The sequence below is a fragment of the Pelobates fuscus genome, chromosome 9, assembly GCF_036172605.1.
Source record: "Pelobates fuscus isolate aPelFus1 chromosome 9, aPelFus1.pri, whole genome shotgun sequence".
NCBI classification, from domain to species: domain Eukaryota; kingdom Metazoa; phylum Chordata; class Amphibia; order Anura; family Pelobatidae; genus Pelobates; species Pelobates fuscus.
In genome coordinates, this window is record NC_086325.1 from 142413889 (window position 1) to 142440259 (window position 26371).

At 42.9% G+C, this 26371-nt stretch overlaps 1 protein-coding gene across 1 annotated transcript in view; it reads left to right on the forward strand.

Moving 5' to 3' along the window:
* Positions 1-18768: 18768 nt before the first annotated feature.
* Positions 18769-26371, forward strand: part of LOC134572452 (butyrophilin subfamily 2 member A1-like) — a 36570-nt gene continuing 28967 nt past the window's right edge. Inside the window, exon 1 of the mRNA XM_063431431.1 lies at positions 18769-18829. The gene's annotated coding sequence lies outside the window, so the exon portion shown is untranslated. The remainder of the gene's footprint in view (positions 18830-26371) is intronic.

Genomic DNA, 26371 nt, shown 5'->3' on the forward strand with positions numbered 1-26371 from the left:
AATCCAACGCGTTTCGTCAAATGCTGACTTCCTCAGGGATATGAGTGTGATCTAAAACTCGTTCCTTAAATATCCTTAGATGCCGGTGTTTCTCGTCAAACAATCAAATTTCCCGCGGTGTTGAACATTTCCGGGGTCTGACGTCAATCATATCTCATTGGTCGAATCCATATAGGCATCATGTAACGTGCGGCCGCGTCTATCACTTCCGTGTTCCAGCATGGAACGCATGACGGAACTCTTGCGCGGCATGAACTACGGTGTCCCACAACGGGGCATTTTTATCAGAGGAAAAAACCTTAACATAAAACAAGATGAGAGTGGGTACAAAACCCTGCAACCCACCCTCATCTTGGGGATACATACATGGCAAAAAGCAACATGGGTACAAAGAACACTATATATATATATATATACGTGGGCTCACAGGAGACCCAAAGTACACAATTTTCACTACAAAATATATATTATGTGGAGAGAACCATAAAAAGGAAAAAGAAGGAAAAATACAAATAAAAATATAAATAAAAAATATAGAATGAAATGAAACCAATACCTATAAAATGAAGAGATAATAATAAAATAGGAAAAAATAAAATGAAATAAACAAAAAATAAAAATAATAAAAATAAAATAAATATAAATAAAAAATAAACAATAATAATAAATATAAAAATCTAAATAAAATAAAATAAAAATAAAAAATATAAATATAAAGCAAAATAATAAATATAAAAATAAAAATGTACGCATCAAAAAAGAAAAACTATATCTTTTACAGGTACATATACTAAGACATACACTATCAAGAAATGTATACATTGCACATCCACATATGTAATTTATTTATTGTAATGTGGATGTGGAGCACAATATGCGGGCAGAACCATCAGGCCATTACACAATAGATTCCGAGAACATTTTAATAATATTAGAACCAACAAAGTGGAACACAGATATACACTCTTTAATTGGTCCACCTTTATTGCCATCGGTATAGACTCCATCGATAGGCATTGGAGAGGGGGAAATAACATGCATGAGTTGGTTAGAAAGGAAACGCAATGGATATACAATTTAAAAACTTTAAAGACCGGTTTAAACCAAGACATTGACTTAACAGGACTCATTTAATTTTCATAATCTTCTTTCCTTTTCACTGTTTATATAGATGTTTTTTTGAGTATTACCTAATATAAATAGAGCAAATTTTGAGCTTTTTATTCTTGACTGTTTAGGCTAATTGGATCATCCTTTTGAGCTTTATATATACATATAATTTTGTACTAATTTTGGTTTTCTTTTTTGTAGATTTTGAACTAGTCCAATGTCTTATATTGAAAACACATTGTTTTGTGCCATGTAAAATATTCATTTTGTGGTCGATATGTACATATATGTGGACCCACATGATACCTAATTTTTATTTTTTATTATATATTTTTTATATGTATTTTTATTTTTATATTTATTATTTTTATTTATATTTATATTTATTTTTATTTTACTTTATTTAGATTTTTATATTTATTATTATTCTTTATTTTTTATTTATATTTATTTTATTATTTTTATTTTATAGTAAAAACCAAAGAAAAGAAAATGTTACTTGCGCTTTCTCCTTAATCCCTATGTATATTTAGACAAATGGAGGTCATTTAGTTGCTCCAATGGCCATTGGAGGGAATGCCCGCCTGCCAACGTCAAGGCAGACCCCCCTAAGCGGGTCCTAACACTGACCCTTCAGCCTGCTTCCTTGAGCTTCTGGCAAAGATATCTCTAATGAGACAGAAAGGGGTATTCCCTCCAATGGCCATTGGAGCAACTAAATGGCCTCCATTTGTCTAAATATACATAGGGATTAAGGAGAAAGCGCAAGTAACATTTTCTTTTCTTTGGTTTTTACTATATATTGGGGATGATGTGTATTGTAGTCGTTGCTGCTGGTCCAGCAATAATGGGACTAAGCGCAGGACTTCTCTTTTTGTATTTGTATTTACTTTGTATCACACAGCCTGGTTACAATGCTGCTGCCCATCCCATGTGTTCCCTATTAAGGGTTAATAAGTATAGGGGTGTATATAAAAAATACCCCTTTCTGTCTCATTAGAGATATCTTTGCCATAAGCTCAAGGAAGCAGGCTGAAGGGTCAGTGTTAGGACCCGCTTAGGGGGGTCTGCCTTGACGTTGGCAGGCGGGCATTCCCTCCAATGGCCATTGGAGCAACTAAATGACCTCCATTTGTCTAAATATACATAGGGATTAAGGAGAAAGCGCAAGTAACATTTTCTTTTCTTTGTTTTTTACTATATATTGGGGCTGATGTGTATTATAGTCGTTGCTGCTGGTCCAGCAATAATGGGACTAAGCGCAGGACTTCTCTTTTTGTATTTGTATTTACTTTGTATCACACAGCCTGGTTACAATGCTGCTGCCCATCCCATGTGTTCCCTATTAAGGGTTAATAAGTATAGGGGTGTATATAAAAAAATACCCCTTTCTGTCTCATTAGAGATATCTTTGCCAGAAGCTCAAGGAAGCAGGCTGAAGGGTCAGTGTTAGGACCCGCTTAGGGGGGTCTGCCTTGACGTTGGCAGGCGGGCATTCCCTCCAATGGCCATTGGAGCAACTAAATGACCTCCATTTGTCTAAATATACATAGGGATTAAGGAGAAAGCGCAAGTAACATTTTCTTTTCTTTGGTTTTTACTATATATTGGGGCTGATGTGTATTGTAGTCGTTGCTGCTGGTCCAGCAATAATGGGACTAAGCGCAGGACTTCTCTTTTTGTATTTTTATTTTTATTTTATGTTTATTTCATTTTATTTTTTCCTATTTTATTATTATCTCTTCAGGGTTTTGTACCCACTCTCATCTTGTTTTATGTTAAGGTTTTTTCCTCTGATAAAAATGCCCCGTTGTGGGACACCGTAGTTCATGCCGCGCAAGAGTTCCGTCATGCGTTCCATGCTGGAACACGGAAGTGATAGACGCGGCCGCACGTTACATGATGCCTATATGGATTCGACCAATGAGATATGATTGACGTCAGACCCCGGAAATGTTCAACACCGCGGGAAATTTGATTGTTTGACGAGAAACACCGGCATCTAAGGATATTTAAGGAACGAGTTTTAGATCACACTCATATCCCTGAGGAAGTCAGCATTTGACGAAACGCGTTGGATTGAGTTTTTGAGTATCTGAAGGACGTTTTGTTCTTATGTTATTTTATGATTGTATTTGTTTTATTTTGGCACTTAATGGTTTGTGACCAGCTGTGGTTTCATCGCCTGCACAGATTTATTTACCATCTTGTTCCACTTGTTAGTGGAGATGTGCCTGCTGATTGCTGCCTGAATGTAAGTGCAATCAGTGCAATAAAATGTATTTAAAATTTTAAACAGTACTATTCTATGTATATATTCTTTTATCCTTTTGAGGATTTCCATTTGAAGAGTCTTGCCGTTCCTGCAGACAGACACCCCTAAGGGGAGATAAGCGCAGACCATCAGTACTTCTTGTAAGTTCTCTACCTCCTGGGTGCTGCTTTTGTTTGCCATTTCATACTTCACTATATATAACTTGTCTTCTAGATTTGTTAAAGATCACGTCCTGTTATACAGGTTGTATCCTTGTTCATATCTGTCATATTGTATGTGCTATCCCACTTTTTAGCTTTTGTGGCCTTTGTAGCTATATTAGCTAATTTTTTGTTTCTAATGAAATGTGCTGCAGCCCTCTATGTAATAATATATATTTTTAAAAATTGTAAATATCAAAATAGTTGTAACTAAAAAGACTAATCCCTTTGTAACCAACAATGTACAGTGTATGTCATGGTTACTTACTTAAGGGATACTATAAGTGCCAGGAATTTAAACCTGTATTCCAGGCACTATTTCTCCCTCTGCCTGCCCAGTCTGGGAATAAAGAGTTAAAAATTATTTATTTACTTACCTGATCCCAGCGCAGATGCCCCACTGCTCCAGGTCATGGCTCCACCTCCTCCTCTGTCCCGCGACAAGCAGGAGGTAATGCGCAAGCACTACAAATGCCACGCACGCATAAGTCCTCCCCATAGGAAAGCATTGAATCAATGCTTTTCTATAGGGACAAATCTGACACTAGATGTCCTCATGCAGAACGTGAGGACGTCTGGGAGACAGCCACTGGATGCAGACTTAGTGCTGCAATGTAAACATTGCAGTTTCTCTGGAAGGCAATGTTTTACATTGCAGCACTAAGTGCAATAGGGACAGTGCACCCAGACCACTTCAATAAGGTGAAGTGGTCTGGATGCCTATAGAGTCCCTATATGTTGACAGCAAGTGGGTTATGTGGAGAAAGGCCTCTGGTTTCTGAACTTCAGGATATTTAGAGTTGAACTTATGCAGATGTTGGCATTTTTGCATAGTTCTTGCTCTTCGACGACTAGATCTGTAGCCTCACTGACTATTTAAACACTAGTTGGGCCGTCGTTGACATAAAAGTTCTTCTCAATGAAGGCTGATGCTGAGGGATAATCTGCCTTGTGTTGTCGTGATACTTAAGACCGAAGTTGGCACATCCTGGAGAGAAGCTGGCACTGAAAAGGTGAACTGCCATTCTGTACACCTTGGGTTTTGTTTACAACTGACTGCTCTCCCAGCAAAAGAACCTTAGGTGGGATATAGAACTGATGGAACATTTTTTCAATGTTGCATATTACAGCAACCGCTTCCTTCCTGAAGCAACAGAGAACTTCCATTATGGAATTTATCAGGTCGGGACCTGTCAGTAAAGTGTCGTTTAGGGAGATGCCTTGGAACTTTGCTGAACAATCAAAGACGACTCTTAACCTGTCTGGCTTCTTGGGGGTGATAAACCCTGTGATGTGGAATGTACCACACTTTTTCCTGCATCACCTTTTCTGATTGTTTCTTCCATGAATGCAGTGTAGTGCTCACAGTACTGTTTGTTGGCCTTCAACCTTTTCTTAAGATGTTGGAGTCGAATAACGGCCAGCCTCTCATTGTTGGGTAATACCGGTTGACTGTTATCTTTGAAGGGTAACGGCATCTCATAGTGTCCATCTTCCCTTTTCATTATGGTTTCAGAGAGAAACTGCACAAAGCGAACATCGTCATGAGACATGAAGTCCATTTCTAAAGCCTTTAACACATCAGTGACCGGGGTCATTGGCACTTCTTTTACTGCAACTCTGTGCACAAAGCTCTGGCTACCCTGTCTATCAAGGTGTAGATTGTTGACCCTATAATGCTCCAGCTGAGCACGGTTCTTTGAGCGAAGAGTTCATTCTAAGAGCCAGTAATGACCTCCAAGGGAGCCAGTGCTGATGGGCAGTCATAACCAATCAGAAGTCCGACTTCACAGTCTTGAAGTGGCTGTAGCTTGTTTGCCAAGTGCTTGATGTGTGACCACTGGAGTGCAGTCTCCTTAATGGGAATGTGAGACTTATCTACTGGAATTAAATCTCTCGTGTAGGTTAGACAGAGTTGGACTTGAGCTTTAGAGTTGAAGCCACGCACTTGCAGACCGTGAGCAATTTGGCTTGATATGACTGTGTCCACAGCGGTCATTGTGCTGAGCTTTAGTTGTAGGGGCTGGTTGCTCACAGTTAGCCGAGATACTAGGTCTGCCAAAATAAAGGTTGAATCACTCTGTGTGTCAAGTAATTGTCAAGCATAATTGAGGATTTCTCTTTGAGGCTCAGCTGCAGCTGACAACAGGACAGGAACCATACAAGGTGGGGCAGAAGCATGCCTTATCAATGTATGGGACATAATTTTGAGAACGTTGTCGTTTGCTTTACTTCCTGTGGCTACTAAATCATTGTTCTGTGTTTTAACAGGTTCTGTGTTTTTCTGTATGTGCAAACAAGTTGGATGACGTCGACTACATATATTACACGTGTGTCTTCCTTTGCAATTCTTGGTAGTGTGGCCCTTTCTTAAGCAACTAAAGAAAAGGTGGTTTTCATAAATGAAGGGCAGCGGGGCTGGAACTCCATGTTAGTTCGGGTCAGTGCACGTCAGATCAGGAGATCGGCTGCCTCTCCCCGATACAACGCCCACTAGGCCTCGATCTCAAGCAATGAAGTTTCCCTGTTGGGCAACCACAGTGACCAGAAGCAGCCTCAGGCTGGTCGTTCAATGCAGAATGCCACAATAGGCTAAATTGCACCAGATATATGAGCCAAAAGCGCTGGCAGGTGGCCTAATCGTTTGGGTCTAGAGGAGCTCTTAGGAAACATGTCCACTGACTGGACAAGGTGGCTTTGGTCTTGATGGTCTTGAGGCTGAGATCTCTGGGATGCTGGAGGTAGAGGGTTTCCTTTGAGTGTTTGTGTTTGTGTTGAGAGCCTTGGCTCTCTTGGGAAGTCTCTCATCTATAGTTTTGGTGTTGAGGAGAAAGGAAGAGGCAATGGGCTTGCATGCTATCTTAGCTTCCTTTTGCAGGAACTCTGTGAAACTTCTTGAGACTTACTCGTTCACAACGATGCAACTACATCTGCGCACAATCCATTCAGGCAGTTTCCTGAGAAGCTTGTGATTTTCTCCACAATCATTTAGAATAGATAGGCCCCTAACATGAGGAATGGCCTCGACACAACCTTGAAGGAAATCTGCAAACTCTCTTAATGCTACAGGATCATTTGCTGATATCTTCAGCCATTTAGTTAGCCTTTCTCTGAAAGCTCTTTTAATGATGAATGGACCTCCATAACTTTCCTGTAGGATTCCCCAAGCACCTAGGTAAGCATCTTCTGAATTCCGAGCCTTTCCTCTGAGATAATTCTTCAAGTACAAATTTTTTTCACACACAGGGAGTGGTTTCTGATCAATCAGTGCTGTGAAGGATATCTTCCAATCTATAAACTTTAAAGGATCACCTGTGAATACAGATGGTTCAGGTATAGGAAGACGGTTGGAGATGAGCAGACTTGCAAGTCCTGGAGTTAGGCTAGTCTCTTCGTGTGGTCTTGAAGAGCGGTGTATTTGAAGGTTGAAATGGCCCAGCTTGTGGATTTAATGAGGTTTGCGGTTCATTACTTTGGCAGAGGTATTGTAAACTTTCACTTGTGCCGCCGCTACCTTGACTTCAGTTTTTGCTTGTAGCTGTTGTAGCCTTGTTTTTTCCTCATCTAACTTCAGTTTAATTTAAGTTCAGTCTAAAAGCATTTGTGCCTCTTTAAGTTTTAATTCACTCTCCAGTTTGTTCAGTTTTGCTTGTTGCTCACATATCCGTTGCATTGCATTTGCCTGCTTTATCTTGGCTGCAAGTACAGCTTCTGCATCTGCTCATCTGCTAGAAGATCTGGAGGTAGGTCTTGAGATTGAGTCTGAGCTTTGTAGTGACTCTGAAAAGGCAGTTTCTGTGCTTCCAAATACAGACTCATATTCCTCCTTATTAAGTATCATCTTCACTCTTTCCTTCTAAAGTCAGTCATTAAAGATTCCATCTGTATTCTATGTTCGTTTACTAGTGAGGTCACAGATTTCAGCTGTTAAAGCTATACAGGCATCCATTCTCTTAACAATATCTGTAGTAGTGGAATGATTGTGGCGAATGGACTCATACTATTGGTATACTAACGCTTCTTTGGCTTTAATCTCCTTCAGTCTTGTGCTTATTTCTTCAGTTGAGCAGAAATTATAATTTTTTTTATTTTTAATTCTTTATTTTTTGCTGTGCATGAAATAACATTCGCATGTCACCAATGCCACAACAGCATTTACACATATTTTGAAAGAATATTCTCGTTCATTGCTGTACAGCATTCAGAGTAGTCGCACAATTTTTCCTTAACATTGCAAGCTAGGTACATGCTATAACTACATCGGTCATAATAAACTGCTTAAGTGAGTAGTAACAGTAGCTTAAGTGGCTTCTTTTTATTCTACTTAATTTCTGTAATCTTGTTATGTAGAAGTTAATCATGTTTAGGCAATACGATTAGTTATTAAGCAGGGTTTGGTCCCTTCTTGGCTAAGCAGGTCTGGTAGTTTGCTGGTAGTACAATGCATATCTTTTAAAGCCATTAAAGTAATCATTAAAGTAGTGTGCCACCAGGCTGAGCACCACATATTCCACTATCTCCCTTACCAGGTATAAAGCTTAAACAAAAATTGACTGTCTATAAGATACTAAACAGAGGGTATGCATATTAAACAATAATTGCAGTTACAATGGTATCTGGTGTGGCTATACATGGTATGCTATATGGGGTGCTCCTTAGTGTGAATGGCTGGGGTCACCGCTAGCTCCAACCGTGCACAAAGTAAGAGGCAATGAGAATGCAGCCTGTGCTTAGTCGTGGGGAGAGTCCCTGCAGGTCACCCGAGCTCCCGTCATAGCTTCCTGGTTGCTGTGTGAGTCTAGGTGCCCAGCTTTGCAGACCTTGGTTTTCAGACATGGGTTGTAGCCCTGTGTGGTCGGTGGATGAGGATGTTGTCCCTGTTTGTTCTTCCAGCACCGATCAGTGGTGAGGCGTGCTTGGTCGGGGGTGTCCCAGCGTACCTTGTCGGAGGTTACCGCTTTGACATGGGCAGGTGAAGTAGATGTAGGCTATAGTGGTTTCCACCTGTCATCGGGCATGTTCCCCGTGGACTTCCCGTGGTGGTAGCTCGGGCTGTGAAGTGCCACATTACCATATCTGCCTGTCTCAGAGGGGTCGCTGTCTCGGCTGGCGGTGTTGCAGCGCCGGCCATTTTGTTGAGACTGCGTGGGAGCCTTTTCTCTTTGGGCCGCCCAGGTAAGATGTGCAAGGCGGCAGCCCGCCTGATGGGGACCGGGATGACCCCCCCGGCCCACAGGGGGGGGAAACGGGACCAGGAAGGCGCCTGTCGGATAGTAGTAGATCGCTGTGGCCGGGATGGAGAGCGAGGCAGCGGCCGTCCGCCCCACTCCCCGCCCGGGTAGGCCTCCATCCCCGAGCCCCAGAGTCTCTCACCAGGACCCAGAGCCACCCATCGTCGAGCGCTCCAGCGCTTCGTGCCATGGACCCCTGGGTTGGTACACGTCTGGTAGGGTGGGTATATACCCTAGTTTTTGTTTTTTCCTCGGGAGCCCAAGTAATTTGCAGCCTGTCGGCATGGCCGCCCGGCCCCGCCCCCCTGAGCAGAAATTATTTAGCTTTTACCTAATGTCCTTTGCTATCTCCTTCCAAGAATCATATGCCTTGTTAAATGCCTTTTCATTTTTCTTAGCTGTTTCTTCGTGCATTTTTTTGCCTTTTCCTGTTAACCCCTTAACGACGAGTGACGGACGAGGTCCGTCACTCAGGGGATTGCCTTAACGACGAGTGACGGACCTCGTCCGTCACCCGTTAAAATTAACCCCAGATCGCCGCAATCGCGGCGATCGTGGGGTTAATGGTGCTCCGGTCTGCCTCTGCATTAGAGGCAGACCGGGAGCACCGGATCGGGCTGTCCCAGTACATGCCAGAGCGGGCACATGTGCTCTCTATACTCACCTCCGCCTCCCTGCACTTCCGGGTTCAGTGTGAAGTGCAGGGAGACGGATCAGTGTTGATCCTGCCCCCTGGTGTTAAAAAAATAAAGTTTAATTAAAATCCCACCCCCCTTTACCCATTTTAATATAAAATTAACCCCTTCCCTGCCAATTGATCACTGACTACAGTGATCAATTGGCAGGGATTACATTTTACTATGATCTGATTTTTTTTTTAACCCCTGAGGGTTAATTATTATTTTTTTTAACCCTCAGGGGTTAAATTTATTTTATTAATTAATTTAAATATTTTAAAGTTATAAATTTAGCTAGCTGGGGAGGGTGGAAGTTAGTGGGGAATTGGGGGATTTAGTATTAGGCTAACCAGGGGTTAACGTTAAAAAAAGTTTAAAAATAAGCTTTAAAAAGTTAAAAAATTAAGTTAAAAAAAGTTTTAATAACGTTTAAGTAAAAAATGTAAAAAAATAAACCCTTTACCCAGTCCAAATAAAAATTAACCCCTTCCCTGCCAGTCGATTATACTGTGATCTAATTTTTTTTTAACCCCTGACGATTAACTTTTATTTATTTTTTAACCCTCAGGGGTTAAATTTATTTAATTAACTAATTTAAATATTGTATAATTAAATATTTTGCTAGCTGGGGTGGGTGGGAGTTATGGGAAAATGGGGAATTTACTGTTAGTGCTGCTTACTGCTAGTTAGGGGTTAACGTAAAAAAAAGCTTAGAAAAATGTTAAATCTGTAAAAAAAAGTTTTACGAAAGTTTAGGAAACTTTAAAAAAATTAATAAGCAAAACAAAAGTTTAAAAAATAGTTTTAAAAAGTAAAAAAAGTTTTAAAAAGTTAAAAAATACATTTAATAACGCTCATTACCACTACACCTGGTACAAGCTAGCGGAAAAATGATCCCACGCTAAGGTTCAAAATATGCCTTTTAAAATACCCTGGGATGTCTTCTTTAAGAAATGGTATGGCTTTATGGGGTATTTGGATTATATAGCCTGGTAAAATACTCTAAAATGGGACATGGGCACAGCGTAAAAATTGAAAGTTGGAAAAAAAAATGGAATGGCTGTGTCCCAAATGTGCCCCTCCGATGTCCACATATATCTGGCAAAGGTACATACGGGGGTATTTTTGTACTCAGCAGACATAGCTGAGCAACATATGAAGTATTATACAGTGGTAGTACACATATGGTTTGCAAAATATACTGTGCAAACTCACTTTGTGTGTCAAAAAGGCAGAAAAAAACGCTTATTACCACTACACCTGGTACACGCTAGCGGAAAAATGATCCCACGCTAAGGTTCAAAATATGCCTTTTGAAATACCCTGTGGTGTCTACTTTAAGAAATGGTAGGCCTTTGTGGGGTAGTTTAAATTTAAAACCTGCGAAGATGCTTGGAAATTGCACTTAGGCCCGGCGTCAAAATTCAAAGTTCGGTAAAAACTGATATGGCTTGGTCTTCTATATGGCACTGTAGCTTCACGAAATAGTGCCATAGACATACAATGGGGGTGTCCTTTTACTTAGAAGACTTAGCTGAGCATAATTTGGGGGGTTTGAACTTAGTGGCACATATGAAATATACAAAATGCCCAGCAAAAATGCAATCCGTATGTAAAAAATGCACACAATTCTTTTTTACCACATACTTTGGCATGTAATGGTAAAAAAAATGGGGGCATGTTAAGGCACAATATGCACCTTATGAGATACCCTGGGGTGTCTACTTTTACAAATGGTAGGCCTTTGTGTTTTTTTTTTTGAACAGTCAAACTGTTATAATACCCCAAATGGAAGCATAGGCTCATTAAATCCGTCTCTCAAAATTCTACTGTGAATACTGAAAAGGACAGGTCTCCTGTATGGCACTGTAGCTTCACGAAATAGTGCCATAGACATACAATGGGGGTGTCCTTTTACTCAGAAGAGTTAGCTGAGCATAATTTGGGGGGTTTGAACTTAGTGGCATATATGAAATATACAAAATGCCCAGCAAAAATGCAATCCGTATGTAAAAAATGCACAAAATTATTTTTTACCACATACTTTGGCATGTAATGGTAAAAAAATGGGGGCATGTTAAGGCACAATATGCACCTTATGAGATACCCTGGAGTGTCTACTTTTACAAATGGTAGGCCTTTGTGGAGTTTTTTTTGAACAGTCAAACTGTTATAATACCCCAAATGGAAGCATAGGCTCATTAAATCCGTCTCTCAAAATTCTACTGTGAATACTGAAAAGGACAGGTCTCCTATATGGCACTGTAGCTTCACGAAATAGTGCCAAAGACATACAATGGGGGTACCGTTGTACTCAGCAGAAGTAACTGAACACATAATAAAACTTTGTACAGGAATAGCACACACCAACTTTACAAAATACACATGAGAAGTTCTTTGTTATAAGTTTGTGTGCGAAAACCCCCAAAAAACAAAATTTTACTCCAATATTTAGCAGAGGTTGGCGGTAAAATGGCTACGTAGAAAGTGTCAAAACAACCTTAAGTAAATAGCCTGTGGTGTCTACTTTATATAAATATATACTTTTGTGTGGCAATTTTGTTTTCTTTTATGGCTATTAGGCTTACAAGACAAACATACCAAATTCTAAAATCGCTCCACATAAAAAGTTTATTTTACTCCTTGTGCTTTGTGACCTGTAACTACCAAAAAAAACTGAAAATCCCAGACACATTATATATTCTGTAAATTCAGAACAACTAAATGAATTTATTTTTTGTAAATCTTTCTTTTATTATGGCACATGCGTTATGGGGTACAGAAGAGAAAGAGGAGGCATTGTGGGGTAACATAAGGTAATTGCAACAGTAAGACACGTAGTGCACTCCAAAGAAAGATTGCCATATTTTTTGTTTTAAATTGTGGTAAAATGGTTACGTGAATACAAGCTTGGTTAGTAAAGTAAATAAAACATTAAGCTTATTTTGTCGTTTAAACAGGTACTAAGGACAACATTGAGCACAGATTTCTATAGGTTTCATAAAGTTTGTCCACCAGGGGACAGCAGTGCGTTAGCCAAATATGTAGACTCAAACATTTTAGTCGCTTTAAGCCGAGATAAAGAGAATATAAATCACAAAACTATCACAATGCAAATTTGTCCCATTTGCTCCCATCTGTAGGCGCCATAAGCAGTAGTGATTAACTGTGACATTGCAACATTCGATAAAATAGCATGTTATATACTAAGAGCTAGGTAGTTTATTAGTCGCGCATATTGTCATTACAGTATGCCACCTCGATACAAATGTCCCCTTTTACCCTATACCAGTGGTCGGCAGGCTGTTAGCATAGGTTTGAGAGTAGTCCGGGGCTTTCGACGTGGGGGTCATCTCTTGTGCCGCGGCTGTACAATTGCGGCTGCGAGCAGTCTCATGAGCTGGTCCCCCAGTTTGTCTGCTAGCGTCGGGGCATTGCTGGGTGTGGGCAGTCGGTCGTCCGGGGACTTTCACTGCTGGATGTGGATTCTTAAGAGGGTGATTGCTGGTGCCTGAGGGGCGAGTCTTCGCTACTCGCTGCTTTGATTTCAGTCTTCGTCCCCTTCTGGGGGCTTGTTGTGGGTACTCACTCAGGTGCCGCCGGGTAGCTGGTCGGATCCATGCTGCCGCCTCTTGAACTGCTTGTGTGAAGGCCCGGACCCTGTAACGGAGTTTTGACCAGAGGTAAGAGCAGAGTCTGTCAAAGAACTCCCGGGTGTGCCTGGGTGGAGTGGCAAGGGTGTTGCTTGTTCCATGCTTTGCCTTCTTTAATTCCTTTGCTGTGTGCCTTTCTTTGCTGCTTTGTGGCTGCATCAGGCCACATGTAGTGGCATGCTTGTCCGCCATCTTGGGCACTGCTGCTTCTATTCTGCTTGGAGGTTCATCTGCCATGATGCCTCCGTGTATTGTGTCCCATGCTGGTGGGGACCGGGATATCCCCCACCGGTCCAGGGGGGGGGGAGCGATGTGTGAGCATCCCCTCTTCAGCCCGAGAACCGGGAGAGCGGCCGTCTCTCCGCGGCTCCCACCCGTGCAGGCCGCGGATTGAAAAGCGGGCAACTTAGTGGCGGGTAGCCCCGAATCGGGTATCGCCGGACTCCGCATCACCTCCTGGGTGTGAGGGTAGTCGTCTGCTGCGGGCACGAAGCGGTGGTCGGGCGTAATGCCCAGAATCAGGGCCTCGGATGTGGGAGCTCCCACCATGTGCGTCTTGCTCGATCGGTTGGTAAGCTCCGCCCCCAATGAATTTATTTTTAATTACTTTCCTTAACCTGCACTAATTAGGCACACATTATTATTGCAAAAACTGTAAAAAAAAATCAAAATTTTTCATTTTTTTTGCATTTTTCTGTATTTTTTTTATAATAAATAAGCATGTATATATATATATGTTACATCAAATGAAAGCCCTTTCTGTCCTTTAAAAAACGGTATATAATATGCGTCGGTGCAATAAATTAGTCAAATGCAAATTGCAGTTGAACGCAAACAGCAAAAAATGCCGTTGTCACAAAGTGAAAGACAAGCTTCCGAAGCTCTGTCCTTAAGGGGTTAAACTTCGCTCTCTGGAGCTGGACCGCACCTGTTGCAACTCTGTAGGTTTGTCTGTTTCTTCAGCAGGTGACAACATTTTGTTCTAGTGTGCCTTTGCCTTTCAAGTGTGTGTACCTGAAACCTAATTTTGATTGAGTGTTGGCTCGAACATGCTACTAAGGGCTATGACAGAAAACAGGCATTTACACTTGTAACTTTTATGATTAGCAAACAATGCATACAGTACGACAGAATGTTATAAAACAAATATACTGCTGATGCTTTCTAACCAGACAATTTACCCTTTAAATAATTAACAGTTTAGGGTTTAGAAAACTTAAAAGATATTGTTGCTTACAATTGTACACTAGGCCTCGTAATGTCAGGCTGTCATATCACAAATATAATAAACGTAATCATTGCTTCAGCAAAATATCAGTTAAAGGGTTTTGAGCGACGCTGGAGGTCCTCACACGGCGTGAGGACGTCCAGCGACGCTCTAGCACAGGTTTCCTGTGCTATGGACCAGGAAGTGACCTCTAGTTGCTGTCTAGTAGACAGCCACTAGAGGTGGAGTTAACCCTGCAATGTAATTATTGCAGTTTATGAAAAACTGCAATAATTACACTTGCAGGGTTAAGAGTAGTGGGAGTTGGCACCCAGACCACTCCAATGAGCAGAAGTGGTCTGGGTGCCTGGAGTGTCCCTTTAACTGAGAGGAACTTGATTGTTAACTTGAGGAGATCGGGAGGCGGGGCCGGATCACCATGCTGGCTGGTCGCATGTCAGAACAGCTCCTGACAGTTCTGGCATTTCAACGATTAATCGGAATTAAATCTCATCCAGGGTAAACAAATACCGATTGTAACAACAGTGCTTACCGGAGCTGCAAATGTGCCCTAAGACAGGTGCTATGAAACTCCAGAAGAAGAATTGCAGACATAAGGGCTACTCGGGCTGAGGGCGCAGTGGACGTCCGCCGCTCTGTTCTTGTGCCTGATCGCATCGGCTCCTAGAACACGTCCTCTCTGGTCCCATTTCCTCCCCCCCTTTGGACGGGTGGGGGTTAAACAGGTCACCACTGGAAGGCTCTGAAGCAGGGATAAGCAGGGCTTACAGAAAGTGCTCCGGTGCTGTGATTCCAGGATGCCCCCTGCAAAGGCCCCTGTGGGATCGGTTCCCTCTCTCAGCATGTAGAATGGCTCCTTCGAGCGACTCCTGAGCTCTGTCCAGGCCCACGCTGGCCCAACATTCTGCTTCTGCAAGGAAGGCTTTTTGCCCCACCTCAAAGCACACTCACCATCTGCAGCATTCACTCACCTAAGCCTTGAGCCTGGTGGAGAAGACCTCCTGATCTCAGTCCTATACTGTCAGAGACACTGATCACAGCTCATCGGAGGACTGGATCCGAGGGCATTAGATGACGGCTCGAGTGGAGATTGGGGCTGGTGGCGCAGATCCTGTTGAACTTGTATGTGTGCTGGGACTCTCATACAAATCTTAATAACGGGCATGACCGGGGTCGGAGTGGGTTGTGGGGGGGGGGGGGGAGGGTCTCTTACGGGGAAGGCTATGTTTTTGTTAATGTTCTATGGTCTACGTATGAATTTCATATGAATTTCACACTTCATTTTTGGAATTATCTACTAAACAAAAGTGCTTTTGTTTTGAATATTTTTATTGTTTCACAATATAAGTGCAGATTGCGAACTGGTTCATTATAAGGCAAGTGGTTGCCCACGCAGGGGCTTAAGTAGTAACATTCAATAAGATGAACAGTCGCCTACGCAGAGGCTTAATTGTCAGCATATAGGGGAAAATGCAGGTTTATCGCCTGCGCAGAGGCGTATTGGATCAAAACATATAGGCGTATTCGAACTTTGCAGGAATATACTTACAAGCAGCGCATTATGTCACAGTATCTCATTTATTTAATGATTGTAAGTAAATCTGTGGCCAGTGCACAGGACGCTGATAAGCTGGTAAGATATAGCCTGAGTTTGTAGGTTTAAGATTTACACTGGGGCATTGATGTGCGTTGCATTGCGGTTCCAGTCTGCACAGGGATACTGTGTGCGTCAAGCTTAATGCTTAAAAAAGAACTACTAAGTGCTATAGTAATTATCAGAGTGTCTGAAGCAAGAACTCCGCATATAGAAGGCAAAATAAAGGTGGTAGCCTTATACGTATACATTTACTTTGCGAGATAAGCTCACGCGGTTAGAATGGGATATAGTTATCAGGCTGTGTATGGCAACGATAAATCTGAGCTATTGGCCTTTTAACAGCGCCTAATAAGGTCCGGGCACGTAGTTCTGTAATATATCACATGTTTGGTTCTGCCCTGGCTATGCCTCTTTAAACTCATTAAACCAAAATAAATTAGAAAATAAATTAAATAAAAGTATGTCTTAATATGCATTCGAAAGTTTTTGTATAGCAAGTATCAACTATATGCTCCCTATATAAGCTCAGATAACCACTTAAACGTGTGGTACGGTAATCGCATACAACAGAAGCATTATATTAGTCTGGCATCTTGAGGCATCAATAAATCCTATCTATTAACTTTTTTGCAGCAGCACTGTGCGAGATAAGCTCACGCGGTTAGAATGGGATACTGTCATCAGGCTGTGTATGGCAGCGATAAATCTGAGCTATTGGCCTTTTAACAGCACCTAATAAGGTCCGGGCACGTATGTCTGTATCATATCACATGTTTGGTTCTGCCCTGGCTAAGCCTCATTAAAAACTCATTAAACAAAAATAAACTAGAAAAGAAATTAAATAAAAGTAAGCCTTAATATGCCTCCGAAAGTTATTCTATAGCAAGTATCAACCATATGCTCTGTATATAAGCTCAGATAACCACTTTAACGTGTGGTACGGTAATCGTATATAACAGAAGCATTATATTAGTCTGGCATCTTGAGGCATCAATAAATCCCCTCTATTAACATTTTTGCAGCAGCTAGGTAATGACAATGTAGGCTTGCCATGAAATGAGTGGGCAATCATTTATGAAGTTACGGAAGCAGTGTACATGCTTAACTGGGCAATCTAACGTTCCCTGAATTCTTGAAGGACCTGTATATTTATGCCAACTGCGTAAAAAGTAAATGCAAGCGTGGAAATAATAAAATAAAAAAGAGAAAAAAAAAATGAGAAGAAGAAGAAAATTTTTTTTAAAAATTGTGAACTATAGAACGGCAGGGTGGCCTTGCCAGACCGTTTTGCCGTCTGGCGGGAGTCTCCCATGGCACTGCCGCCACACTGTCCCTGGGTCGCCAGGCCTCCTTCCTTCTTCCCCATGCCGGTCTCCACTCACCGGTCGGACTTCCGCAGTGCTGTGGGCACTCAGGAGCCTGAGCCGTCCGTTGGACCCCACCACAAAAGTCCTCGGGTCTTCCGCTCCCTGTACCTCCCCAGCTCCACGTGGGTCTCCTTAAGTGTGCACTCCTGCGTCTCGCCCGGTGTTGGCCACATGTTTGGAGCCGGTGCCCCACCCCCACGACCACCGGTCCGTCGAGGGGGTGGCACAGTCCCGCCCCACCGGGCTCACGGCATCGGGGACAGGGCTCTCTGGGGAACTCCCAGTCCCAGAGGCCCGGGTGCCCACTTCTCCGGCGGTCAGGGACACAGCACGGGGGATCCGTCCAGCGCTCGGTTCTGCCAGGGCCCATGTGAGCCGCCCATGTCAGTCCCCCTCGGTGCCTCCCTGTCTGAAATAAATTGTCGGATCGGCTCCATTCTGGTAGTCTTTGCCCGTTCAGGCGGTCGGCTCGGACCTTGCACGGTATCCTCCGCCTGGGGGGCGCCACCGCCATGTGGCCAGGTCTGTCTCCCCCCCGGCCGAGTAGGGGGGGAGCGGGGCCAGACCGTCCCTCGTAACTGTGTAGTCTTCCATGCAGTTACATTCTGTCTCTTGGCTGCTGGTTAGTGATCTGTGTGTCGTTGGGGGCCGCCAGTGTTCATGCTTGCGTTGGCGAGTAGGCCCGCTTTTGTATTTGCGGTGTTCCCGGCTCGGTACCCGACCCTGTTTGGGATCTCCATGGAGCTTGGGTGCTGCTTGTTAAATATTTGTCGGTCATTACTGCATTGGGTCCGTCCATATGCTGAGTTTTAGCAGTTTTTCCGGGCTCAGGCCGGGAGACATAGCGTTCTGCTGCCTCTCAGCTCGGCGGCCCGGCCCGGCCACGCCCCGCCCCCTGCAAAAGTGCTTTTGTATATGAAAGGTGAGTGCCAAGCTTTTGGAGAGATATATATATATATATATATAAAATGTATTGGATCTTCTGCTTCCAATCACAGGGTAGGCTCAGTATCTACAAATATGTACCAATGATGACAGTTGCATACACATGTATCTTTATACTTGTACTAGATGCTAATTTATAATGATCCATTGATACTGTTTCTTGTAATCTCTTGTCATTTTGATTGTTTTCTTTTATGTGTTTCTCTTCTTCAAAATTGCGGGAACTTATGTACGTGTTTTTGATGTATTCATGCTTTGCAATGTGAATTTTCCTGTATTTTAAATAAAGAATTTATAAATCTAAAAAGCATGTATGGCTGTAATTCAAGAGAAAGTATTAAAAGTATTGTAGAATGTATCAAAAAGCGTCGGTCCCAAACGAATAGTAACTTGGAAAAGCTTTGGTTTATAAGAGGTTAAAGGAACCTTAGCTCAGTTGCCTGGATTTGAACAGAAAGTGAAAGCTCAGAATGTCTTCCTGAAAACCTGTATGAACAACAAGTGTAGAGGACTGATTTTTGCCAGCATTAATTAACATGGTTTAAGGTATGTAACATTTTATTTGTGCTAATGTATTATATTGGGATCTACTCAGTAAAAGGGCAGTTACAGCAATTTTAGAATTAACTTTTTTATTACATATAGTTGAGTACAGCTCTGGGTGTGACTGGTGACAGAAAGTACAAGCTGTGTTCATTTTGACCGTGTCTCTCCGAAGCTAGCTGAAGTTAAATAATAGATTTTGTTTAATAACAGGTATGTTATTTGTTATTATATGTGAATTCTGGACCTATTTCATAAATAGCAAATTACTTGAGAACTGACTTGACATTATGTAAAACCCATCAAAAACACGCTGTTCAATGATTGGACTCATTCACCGAATCTGGTTGGAGGCAAGTTTGCTAAAAAAAAATGCATTCCATTTATTTCAATACATCACACAGGCACAGCTATTCAATCTGCACTGTTAGCCGGCTGACCCAGTAGGCAAGTAGTCACTGTACATTTTTAAATTGAGGTCTGGACTTTAACAGCCCGATCCCAGTTTTTCTACATTTGGATCTGCATTCTATGTGTTAGGTTACATTTGGACAGGCTGAATTCAAGTATATTTGGCTTTGCAAAATAAGGACATGGAGATGGGTTAATTGATAATTAAGTTGTTAATTGACAGGGGGAAATTAAAAGCCATATTGGGTAGGGAGATGGTTAATTTTAGGCAGCAAGGGATATTTGGCAGGTGTATTTACAAGCTATGCAGTCATATGTAGTGTATGAGTATATTACAAAGCTCAGCAGCAATACACAGTGCATATCCCCATTGTAATGTTTATCTCATAATACAATATGAGTTTTGTGGAGCCCCAACACGACAACCATAATATCATTTGGCAGTGCTCCTGAGAGCAAGCTGTGGGTCCCCCCTTGAGACATGTGTTGCCCTGCAGTTATAAGTCATTAACCTGCTTTTATTCAGGACTCACATTACTTCCTGTTGAGCGACATGAAGAAGTAATGTGACTCTATTTCAACTCTTGGTAAAATGGAATGCAAAAGGAAAAATAACTCAATTTTTTTCTTCAAGTTAGGCTTTTCTTTACAGTTTTTCAATATTAGATTAGACTCTTGTTAATTGTTTATTGTATGTGGTATTAAACTTAGTAGAGTGGTCCCATCCTCTTACATGTGACAAAAAAAATAAAATAAAGATTGCTCCACCTGTTAATTTGTCCTATATATCTGGCTATTTTTATCTTGTGAGGCAGAATCTATCATTTATGATATTAGACTTGTTTTAACACAAAGGAGGGCATGGGTGGAAGAGGGGATATGTTTATTCAATGCTTTCCTATGGGGAAAAAATCTGATGCTGGAGGTCCTCATGCAGAGTTAACCTTCAGAGGTAATTATTGCAGTTTCTTGGGAACTGCAATAATTACCACTGTAGGGTTAAGGTACATGGGACATTGTACTGAGACCACTTCAATGAGCTTAAGTGGTCTGGGTGCCTACAGTGTCCCTTTAAGGTATGACACAAGACCCAGGATTACTAGTAGATCCAGCACACAGAATTATATCACACCTAGGACTAAAGGTAACGTCTTACCGGGTCTTAGAACGGCTGGACTTAATGTACCAGAGAATAGTCAGAATACTTGCCGAGGTCAGGGACACAGAAGGAGACACAACGATGAGGGAAAGCCAAAAGTCAAGGATACCAGAATACAGTGAAGTCAAAACTAAGCCAAAGTCAGAAACCAGAAATAAACGCTCAGGAAAAGACTCTTGGATAACCTACTAAGGGAAACCAAGATAGGGCAATGAGAAGAAGTAAAAATGTGTTTAAATAAGCTTCCTACGCATGCGATTGGCCGTAACCGGCCTTTGACCCCAGAACGTGACGTCACACGCACGTTGACGTCGTTATTGCCCTGGGCGGACGTGGGGCTATAAAATGGCGTGGATCCGCAGTGGCCGGCGTCCACCAACATCTTGCATGAGTCAGGTATACTGGCTAATAGCTGCTGAGTGGCACAAGCTGAGGATGAGTATGTTACAACACCAAAGTGTTAACAGAAAAAAAGTAAAAATATTTGTGCATCTGGAAAATAAACCAAAAGCATCAAGCGTGTCTATACTGGGAAGATATGCAACATTTATCCATAGCAAAAGGTAAATAATAGGATATACCTAGAAATATAAAACGGAGAACGCCTCATAGGGTAATAGCGTTAAACATATAGAAATAGTTTGAATTAAAGGTAACACTCACAGAGTTGTAGATAATTCAGACTCATCAACAATATCTTTTATATTTCTAGGTATATCCTATTATTTACCTTTTGTGCTTGAGGATTGAGACGAATCCTTTGTTATACCTTGCAGAAAGAAAAGTCCTGCGCTCACTCCCATCACTGGGCGGCAGCAAATGACTACAGTACACATCAGCCCCAATATATAGTAAAAACCAAAGAAAAACAAGTTACCTGCGCTCTCTCCTTAATCCCTATGTATTTTTAAACAAATTGAGTTTTTTTAGTTACCTCCAATGGCCATGAGAGGATGAGCCCACCTGCCAACGTCAAGGCAGACCCCCCTAGGTGGATCCTAACTCTAACCATTCACCTTGCTTCCTTGAGCCTCTGGAAAAGATCTCTAATTAGACAGAAAGGGGTATTTTTTATATACATCCCTATACATGATTAACCCTTAATAGGGAACACATGGGATGGGCGGCTGCATTGTAACAAGGCTGAGGAATACAAAAAATGGATACAAATGCAGAAAGAAAAGTCCTGCGCTTACTCCCATCAATGGCCATGAGAGGATGAGCCCACCTGCCAACGTCAAGGTTAGAGTGAATGGTTAGAGTTAGGACCCACCTAGGGGGGTCTGCCTTGACGTTGGCAGGTGGGCTCATCCTCTCATGGCCATTGGAGGTAACTAAAAAACCTCAATTTGTTTAAAAATACATAGGGATTAAGGAGAGAGCGCAGGTAACTTGTTTTTCTTTGGTTTTTACTATATATTGGGGCTGATGTGTACTCAGGGCCGTTTGAAGGAATTTGGGGGCCCCAAGCAAAACAGACATGGAGGCCCCCCCAAACTCCAACCCCACCCCCCACATGCACGCTCAAGGTCTGGGCCCCCCGGCGCCTGCACCCGGGTCCTCCCTCCCCCCCCCCCCCCGAGTCCGCCCACAGGGATGAAGTGTCTGCAGGGCCGGTGCAAGGATTTTTGCCGCCCTAGGCAAAAGTAAAGTTTGCCGCCCCCCATGTGACATCACAGTGCCCCACCCATATGATCTGCCAGGTTAACTAACACAGTGCTGCAGTGCCGCCGTGTTTACAATAAAAGGCCTGCAGGGACAGGCTATAGACACCAGAACCACTACATTAAGCTGCAGTGGTTCTGGGGATTATAGTGTCCCTTTAATGTGAGGTAAATTAGAGATTAGTGCCACGAATAATATACTAGATTGCCTACTTACAACCAGATGAGGATGATGATGGGCTTCAGCTGCCGTCTGGCTCCACTGGTCTGGTGTAGAACAGGCTCTCTGGAGGCGGTTTGTAACTGTGGTCACAAAAATCAATGTTCTGGGAGAACGGGAAGCAGCTCAATTTTTTGAGGGCCATTTACACAGCTCAAGGTCTGGGTCCCAGGGTCCACCTTCATGTTCCACCAATGAGTTTCTTCACAGGGGTGTGTGTGTGTGGGGGGGGGGGGGATGTCCTGATGTGTGTAAGGAATGCATTGTTTGAATCTGTGTTTGTATGTGTAAGGGCTGCAAGGTGAGTTTGTGTATGTATGGGATGCAGTGTGTGTGTCTGTAAGGCAGTGTTTCCCAACCCAGTCCTCAAGGCACACCTACCAGTCCAGGATTTAAGGATTACCCAGTTTTGTCTAAGGTGTTTTTTTCTTTTTTTTCTAAAAAAAATACAACTGGGTCACCCCTAAATCCTGGACTGGTAGGTGTGCCTTGAGGACTGGGTTGGGAAACACTGCTGTAAGGGATGCACTGAGTGTGTGGAAGGGGTGCATTGTGTGTTGCTGTGTGTAAGGGATGCATTGCTTGTGTATGTGTGTCTGTGTGTAATGCATTGTGTGTTTTTCTGTGTGCAAGGGGTGCATTGTGTGTGTGTGTGTGATGGATGTCAATCTCTCCCCCTACCCCCGTCAATTTCCTTCTTCTCCCCCCCTCTCCAATTTCCTTCTTCTCCCCCTCCCTCTCATTGCCTTCTCTCCCCCCTCCAATTTCCTTCTTCTCCCCCTCCCTCTCATTTCCTTCCTTCTCCCCCTCTCCAATTTCCTTCCTCCCCCCTCAAATTTCCCCCCTTCCTCTCCCCCCTCAAATTTCTCCCCTTCCTCTCCCCCCTCCCTCTCCCTCTCACCCTCCCTCAAATGTCCTCCCTTCCTCTCCCCCCTCCCTCCCTCAAATTTCCTCCCTTCCTCTCCCCCCTCAAATTCCTACCTCTCCCTCCCCTCCCTCAAATTTCCTTCTCTCCCCCCCTTCAAATTTCCTCCCTTCCTCTCCCCCCCAAATTTCCTTCCTCTCCCCCTTCAAATTCCCTCCCTTCCTCCCCCCCAAATTTCCTTCCTCTCCCCCCTTTAAATTTCCTCCCTTCCTCCCCCCCAAATTTCCTCCCCCCTCTCCCCCCACTCCCTCAAATTTCCTCCCTCCCTCTCCCCCCCACTTCTCAAATTTCCTCCCTCCCTCCCCCCCACCCACTCACTCAAAATTTCTCCCTCCCTCCCCCCCACCCCCACTCACTTAAATTTTCTCCCTCCCTCCCCCCCACCCCCACTCACTTAAATTTTCTCCCTCCCCCCCACCCCCACTCACTTAAATTTTCTCCCTCCCTCCCCCCCACCCCCACTCACTTAAATTTCCTCCCTCCCTCCCCCCCACCCCAACTCACTTAAATTTTCTCCCTCCCTCCCCCCCACCCCCACTCACTTAAATTTTCTCCCTCCCTCCCTCCCCCCCACCCCCACTCACTTAAATTTCCTCCCTCCCCCCCACCCACCCCCACCCCCACTCACTTAAATTTTCTCCCTCCCTCCCACCCCCACTCACTTAAATTTTCTCCCTCCCTCCCCCCCCCCACCCCCACTCACTTAAATGTTCTCCCTCCCCCCCACCCCCACTCACTTAAATGTTCTCCCTCCCTCCCCCCCACCCCCACTCACTTAAATGTTCTCCCTCCCTCCCCCCCACCCCCACTCGGGGCCCCAAGCAGTTGCTTGGTTTGCCTGTCGGGTAGCGACGGGCCTGTGTGTACTGTAGTCATTTGCTGCCGCCCAGTGATGTGAGTGAGCGCAGGACTTTTCTTTCTGCATTTGTATCCATTTTTTGTATTCCTCAGCCTTGTTACAATGCAGCCGCCCATCCCATGTGTTTCCTATTAAGGGTTAATCATTTATAGGGGTGTATATAAAAAATACCCCTTTCTGTCTCATTAGAGATTTTTGCCAGAGGCTCAAGGAAGCAAGGTGAATTAGAGTTAGGACCCACCTAGGGGGGTCTGCCTTGACGTTGGCAGGTGGGCTCATCCTCTCATGGCCATTGAAGGTAACTAAAAAAACCTCCATTTGTTTAAAAATACATAGGGATTAAGGAGAGGGCTTGTTTTTCTTTGTTATACCTTGTTTTAAAAAAAAAAAAAAAAAAAAAAAGGGTAATTACCTTTTTGTATCAATTTGACTTTTACTGCACCCTGGGTGATCTATATTTCTTTTTTTAAACTTGCAAATGTATCCACAGCACCTTAGCAAAAACTGAAATAAACTAATCAGCAACATTGTTTCTTACCTGACTTGTAACATTATTATTTTAAAGAGAAGCAGTGGTTAATTAGTAACTCAATCTCTCCCACTTATATCACATTATGTCTTATCACTGCAACATTATCTCTATTTCAAGTATATGAAAACATAAAGCATAAGGAAAAATCTCAGAATTCAAAAAAAATAAAAAATAAAAATACAATATACATTCAGTTAAATGCACTTGTATATGGTACACAGTGATTAAGAAGTTATCTTTTTTTTAAAGGAAGCACGAAAGTGGGCTAATCTGACGTGTCCCGGAGGTGGTCCCAATGTGCCTCCTTGCACAATTATACATTGTCTCTATCCACCCCCTCTGGGATGAATTGGTATATGTATAATACTCTTTCCTGTGACATATTAGCCCTTTAGTTTCTTTTTTTGATGGGTTTCAATCTTTACTTCTATTTTTTGGGCATGTTCCAGTACGTACTAGTATCTAACAGAGTGTTATTTTTTTCCCCACGTGGGAATTTAAATCAATGGGCAGTTTTACCTGATTAGCGTTGCAGGCACATGGCTACTTTTTATTTGTTTTTCGGAATGAAGGGTTGTGTAAGACTGTTTCTTTATTTAATTCATGTTATAGAAAGTTTTTAATTAGTCTTGAAATAGTTTATTACCAGCGAAATGCAAAGATTTGAGTGCTATCCATGTGGTCCATTTTCCTGAGGCACTGACCAAACAGTACTTCAGTACAGCGGCTTACATTTACCTTTGTTGTTTTTTAGCCCTAAGGAATGATATAAACAATGGATTGTATCATACAGTTGTTCCTGTTTGAAGTTGACGGTATAAAGTAGAACTTTTTTTGACATGCGCTTTTTATTTTCAATCCAAAGTTGGGACATGCATTACAAAATAGATTAAAACAGTCACGGGTCAAGACAGTTATAGCACATCAAACAAAACAATATTGCAAATCTAGGATTGAGGATTTTTTGGTTATAATAGAAGTTTATCACAGGATTAGACTAGGACTAAGCCTTCTATTCCCAGGAAGCACTATAGTGACGCGGTAGTAGAAAGGCAATGTGCCTCCTGGACCACAACAGGTCAGCCCGTTTACTACACAGATTGTCAAGGTGCGGAGGCTATCACCCATTATGCTGGTTGTAGGAAAGTGGCTTAGAGCCGAGATCAGTGGATGTGAGGGGGTGGGGGAGAGAGGTAGTAAGTAGCACTTAGACACCTATGTGAGGGGGAGGTAAATGAGTGTAAAGTGGAACTCATATTCTCAGCAAAGGCTAACTAAACAGCAATTAACAAACATAACATTGCAATCTATCTAAACTAAAAAAGACAGACTGTGCAATAACATAAAATTATTCAAGAGATCCCCAAGGGTGCGGTGCTGCTTCGTTGGGAAGCTGGAACAAATGGGCGAACAGTCGCCGGATTCAAGGTGGTACTGGGGTACCGGAGGCTGCACTCTTGCGTCAGCAGGCGGCAGCCCAAGTTGCTGAAGGATGCTGGCCACTTCAGAGGCCTCTACAACTTTTAGAGTTTATAAGGCATCTTATGTTTCCTCAGCTCCATGGTCAAAGATCGCAGGGACCTGCGCCAGTTCATGGAGGCCATGGAGATATCAGGGTAGAACAGTGGAATGTTCTTCAAATTGATAGGGAGAGGCATTGCGCACTGTGGCACTTGTCTGTCAGGGCCGTTCTGGAAGTGGATGATTACAACTCTACTGGATCTGATGTGGTAACTTGAGGTGGTGGCAGCTGATAGCAGCCACCCAGTGTCATA